General features: G+C 44.1%; 1 long non-coding RNA gene across 1 annotated transcript in view; it reads right to left on the reverse strand.

Annotated features, from left to right (window-relative positions):
• LOC105085447 (uncharacterized) overlaps window positions 1–3,601 on the reverse strand; it is a 189,698-nt gene extending 186,097 nt beyond the window's left edge. The window contains exon 1 of the long non-coding RNA XR_836806.3: window positions 3,578–3,601. This is a non-coding gene — a long non-coding RNA (uncharacterized LOC105085447). The remainder of the gene's footprint in view (window positions 1–3,577) is intronic.
• Window positions 3,602–6,000: the final 2,399 nt, after the last annotated feature.

Genomic DNA, 6,000 nt, shown 5'->3' on the forward strand with positions numbered 1-6,000 from the left:
ACATAATGCAAATGTAATTAAAGAGTTCCAATCTTATAGCATTGTCAGGTGAGGAGAGAAACAAAATTTTTATTAAATCTTAATAAATCTAGGAGTCATAATCTTTACTTTTTTATTGAAGTACAGTTGATTTACAATGCTGTGTTAGTTTCTGGTGTCCAGCAAACTGACTTAGATATATATATACCAGCCTCATCAGGCTCTGAGTTCAGGTCCTTAGTCGACCCCTGCTTAGTTGAGAGATTCTCTAATACAAAAATAACAACACACACCTCAAAGGACTTTCAAGAAATAATGCATGACAAGTGCCTAGCACAGTAATGGGGACACTGTCCACACTCGAAAGGAACGTCGATTGTAGAATATACAACTTACCCATTTAAAGCAGATCCCTGCTTTGCATTTAATGCTCTTTGCCTTGAAGATCACTTTTTTTAAAGTAACACTACCAGTCCTGCTTTCTCTGTGTCTGTATCACCTGTCCCATCTCAGTCTGTTACTTTATTTTCAATTTCACCACATTTTATTTTAGATGTCCTCCGTGTTAACAGAACATAGCTCACTGGTTTTTTAAATACAATTTAAAAGCCTTTGTTGAAGAGTTTACGTTATTCATATGTATTGTCTTGGCTTACAGTTGTCCCATATCTACTGTGTCATTTCGCGCATTTTGGCTGTAAGGTTTTCATGCCGTATCTGTTTTCTTTCATTTGCTTTCATGGTCTATATTTTGTTTCTTAATCTACTCTAAAGTTGGGAACTTTATAGTCACCATTAAAAAAAAATTCTACCAGTGGCTGCTTTAAACTTTTTGAGGTTTTTTGTTTGTTTTGTTGAAGCAAAATTCACACAACATATAATTAGCCACTTTAAAGTGAATTCAATGGCATTTAGTGCCTTTAAAATGTTGTGCAACCACCACCTCCATTCTTTTAATTTTTATAAAGAGGATTTTCACTTTCTTAATCTATTTATCAAAGTTTGCATTTCCCAGAGTAAGATGAAGAATTTATCTGGCTCCTTTTCTCTCCAGTGTTTCTCTAGTACAGTCGGGATTGCAACCCATTCATAACCACTACTATTGAGTAAGATTAAATTTCTTTAAACTCTATAATCTCTCTCGTAAATTATGTTTGCTATTAACACACAATTTTGAATCTTGGAAATTGATACTCAGTTTCCTTATAGAGTGTTATGGGTTAAATTCTGCCCTGCTTCCAAATTCATACGTTGAAGTCCTAACCCCAAGTAGATCAGAACGTAACCATATTTGGAGAGAACGTCTTTTAGAAGGTAATAAAGTTAAAACGAGGTCCTGAGGGTGGCCCTCATCTATTGGACTGGTGGTCTTATAGGAGGAGATTAGGATACAGATGGGCACAGTGTTAAGACCACGTGTGAGCCCCGGAGAGGGTGGCCATCTGCAGGCCCTGGAGAGAGGCCTCAGAAGAAACCAAGCCTGCCAACATCTTGAGCTCCGATTTGTCATCTCCAGAACGGTGACACAATAAATACCAGTTGTTGAAGCCACCCGGGCTACAGTCCTTTGTTAGAGAAGCCTTGACAAACTCATACTGTAATAATCACCTTTCCACCTCAGGATCTCAATGCACTGTTTCCACAGCATCACCACCAGCACGAGGACCGTGCACACGTGCACGCGCACCCTTCACCTAGTCAATTCCTCCTCATCCAGGGACCCCTTTTGTGACCACCTCTGCACATCTGTATCTGGTCTCCTTCCACTGCACTCTGTACTTCAGCTTCCCAACCATTGTGCAATCATACTTACCCAGCTCTTTCCGAGACAACATCACCCTACATCCCCACTACCTAGCTCAGAGTTTGGCCCATCTTAGGTGCCACCAAAAATTTACCAAATGAATGAATGCAGCTCTGAGCGAGGAAAAGACATTGTGGTCGTGCTACCTGTGCTGTTTTTACTGTACCACACCACTTGCAGATTTAGCCCAAATGGTTTTCATTTCCACAGAACAGATTCATTTTCTTCCCTTGCTGTGTTTTGGCGCACAGCCTATATTTTGAAATGTCTTGCTAAGGCCAATTATTACAATAAGGGCCACAAAAACCTGGCTTGCAGGCAGCAAGTGCACTTTGAGAAAGGCTGAAAATAAAATGTTTTCTTTCACATCGCTCAAATAAAGATGAAATCCACATAGTAGGAAGGTAAATAGCCCTTGTTGGAGCCCCCAAGCCCCAAACCTATATCTGGCCACCGTGATTTGTTTAAAATAAATGAACCCAGCTGGGAAGGATTAATAGATATTTTTACACATATACAAACCTAGATATTTCATAAAAACCTGTCCCGTGAAGCCCCCATCCTCAGATCTTGCGGATAATTAAAAGCACACCAACGCACTGCACTGAATTTGCTGCCAGTAATTTGCAGGGCAGAAATAATTATTCGGACACTTAGACCCAGAGCAGCACGCTCCTTGTCAGAGAAAGCCAAAGATGCCTGAGCCTGCTTCTACACCACCTTTTAGCAGCTTAATTAATTTGCACGCGTACAAAACTTCAGAATCAGTCTAGGAACCCACCTGTTAATAAAATGATGAATGAGATTCATGTGATTTTTTTTTTATCCTGCGGGCTTCATACCCAGCTTCATTTGCATTTTAGAAACCCTTTGCCTCTCTTCCCAGAAGCTGCTGGCTTCTAAGAGCCATTCACAGCCCACAGCGATTGCTATAAATTCTATTACTCTTATGAGTGTCAAGTCCGTGTATTCCACTCGGCAGTCGGGTGGGTCATTTTATCCAGACCATTCTCTGCCCTGGAGAGACTGTCCTTCACTCCGGCCTTAGACATTTTACATCCCGTAGTAAAGAAGCACTCTCTTCCAATGCAAGAATGAAATTTGTCTGAAACCAATAGTGCCTCTCGAAAATGACACGTGGGGACCTGACTCCAGCTTTAGGGCCCCTTCACATCACGCTGTCCTCCCAGCTCCCTGCTTAGAAGCTGCCCTAATTGTCAATCAGGATTTCTCACAGCTGTCAGGAAGCCAGATAAAACTCTTCACTTTGACAAGGGTCCTTTAACCCCACACCCTGCAGCTCAGTTGAGCAAAACAACAGACCAGCAGAGCAGGGGTCCCCTCAGAGGCTGGCTTCGGGCAAGGAGACACAGCAACTGGTCACAGCTGTGCACCTTCTGCCCAATAATGCAGTGTTCAAAAATGGGGGGGGGTGATAAATGGAGGGGGAGGGGGAATAGGAAATTAATTTCTTCCTTCTGTTTTCTTTCATTTCCCTGCTTCAACCATCATTTCAAAAATCATATTTAAATGACATTAGATACGGATTCTATCCTCCAAGGAAAGTGGGATGTGCAGGCAGGGAGTAATATTGAAGGAGCACCAAGTGCCCAGCCAGCTGCGACACCCCACTCAAACGTCACAACCCCACAAGACAGGTCTGATCATCCCCTGTTGGCTTGTCAGGAACCAGCAGCTCGGACATCTGCAAAAAGGGCCACTCATCCTGCAACAGAAAGAGAGGGGCCACTGCAGGGACTCCAGAGCTGCCGGCATCTCTGCCCCTCCAGGTACCTTTTCCTCTTCCTCCTCGCCGGCTTCCAGAATCAGCAGACCCAGGCCAGCAAAGGCACACCGGGGCAGCCCCCAGATTCTGACTAAGGCGCCAGCAGGAACAAAAGACCCAGAGGGAGCCAGCGGCCTTTGTCATCGCGACTCCTGCTAGGAAACCACTCCTCGCCTCCCTGGTGTCTGTCTGAGGCTGATTGATACTCTTGGAGCGGGAAGCCCATGAGAAAGTCCCTATCGCTCTCGAAATTGAGGGCTTCCAGTCGGCTTGGCAAACGTGCCAAGACACCCCCCACCCCCACCAGCTTTCCATGGTGGATGCCGCGTGGGGCGGGAAGTGAGCCTGCCAAGCGCTGTTCTCAGCTCAGCGCTCCCCAACCAGGCATCAGATTCCCATGTCACTGCCCAGCCCGCTCAGGACTTTCTGAAGGTTGTGGGCCGTGATGAATATGTGAGAAAAACAAACAATTGTCCCAGGGTTTGGGAAAGAAAGGAAGGGAAGCTTGGAGAGAAACTCCCCCAGGCAGGCCTGGGAAACCCCAGGGGTCTAATTGAAAGGGTTTAAAATAGTAAATATGAAATCTAAACCCAGATGGTGCTTTTTCAAAGGAAGCAAACCACTCATTAATCTGATTCCTTCATACAGGATCACCTTAAAAACAACAACAAGAAAAGACTTCCCGCACTGCCAGCCAGCTGCCAAAGCCTGTTTGGATCACACAGCTGAGCAGACAAGAGCCGTGAGCAGAGTGGGGTCCTCGGGAGGAGGGGTGGGTTTCCTCCTGATTTGCTGTGATACTGCTGGTAATAGTATCAGGCTGTATCGCAGATACAGGTGGCTCCTCTGTGCCCGGGATTGGGTCTCAAAGTCCTTCCCTGAACCCTCCTACACTTTTGGTGGGAAGGTAATTTTGTTCAGCCCCTATGAAAAACAGTATGGAGATTCCTTAAAAAACTAAAAATACCCTTACCATATGATCCAGTAATCCCAGTCCTGGGCATATATCTGGAGAAAACTCTAATTCGAAAAGATACATGCACCCCAATATTTATAGTGGCATTATATATACCACTATATAATGGTATATATAGCCAAGACATGGAAGCAACCTAAATGTCTATTGACAGATGGCTGGATAAAGAAAATGTGGTGTACACACACACACACACAAACAAACACACACACAGAATGGAATACTACTCAGCCATAAAAAAGAATAAAATGCCATTTACAGCAACATGGATGGACCTAGAGGTTATCAAACTAAGTAAAGTAAGTCAGACAGAGAAAGACAAATATGTCACTTATATGTAGAATCTTTAAAAAAATGACATAAATGAACTTATTTATAAAACAGAAATAGACTCACAGACATAGAAGACAAACTTATGGTTACCCAAGGGGGAAGGAGAGGGTGGAGGGATAAATTAGGATTTCAGGATTTGCAGATACTAACTACTATACATGAAATGGGTAAACGACAAGGACCTACTGTATAGCACTGGGAACTACATTCACTATCTTGTAATAACCTATAATAAAAGCAATATGAAAAATATATATATAGTTTAACCAAATCACTGTGCTGTACACCAGAAACGAACACAACATTGTAAATCAACTATATGTCCATAAAAAATAAATCCTCCCCTGAGAAGGAGACCCAAAGGAAATGGAAAATAAACGTGATGGCCGAGTGGTCCAAAGAAATTCAACAAGGCAGGTTTGGAGGTGGGGAGGAATGAAGGGAGAAGGTAAGAAATGCCCCCACCCCACCTGCCCCACCCAGTTCAAGCTGCCCTGGCTTGAAGTCTCCCAACAGGAGACATGGGCAAGGCCCAAAAAAGGGAGACCGAGCCAGTGCACTCCCAAATCACAGAGACCCCACCCCCCACCCCCCACCCCCCGCCGATAGGGGCACGCCTACCCGCCTTTTTTGTTCAGCTTTCACTTGACTTACTCCTGTGCACGCAGGGACCACTGGGAAGATGGACACAGCTTAGACAGATGTGAGATTCTTTAAATTCCAGCACTCCTCCAGGAGGCCTACTGCTGGACAACGCTGCACCCCAGGAGCCCTCACGTAGACCGTATTTCACCACGTCTAAGACACCATCTATTGTAAGACGCACCATTGTTTTCGAAACCACTAAGAAGGAAAAAATTCCACCATTGAGGCCATGACACACCATCAGTTTTAAGAAGCAGACTGATGTCAGAGATGTTAAGATGCAAAAGAAAAAAAAATTGAGCATCTTAGAATCAATGAAATACATTAATAGCTGACACTTCCTGGGAACACAGCCGGTGCCAGGCCCTGTGCCAACTACTTCCCATGGTTTATCTCATTCACTATAATTAACCCCATTTTTCAAATGAGGAAAGCAGATTTTCAAGAGTGGAATTCACCTGCCCAGTATCACACAGT

The sequence above is a fragment of the Camelus dromedarius genome, chromosome 29 (assembly GCF_036321535.1).
Source record: "Camelus dromedarius isolate mCamDro1 chromosome 29, mCamDro1.pat, whole genome shotgun sequence".
In the NCBI taxonomy this organism is placed as follows: Eukaryota; Metazoa; Chordata; class Mammalia; order Artiodactyla; family Camelidae; genus Camelus; species Camelus dromedarius.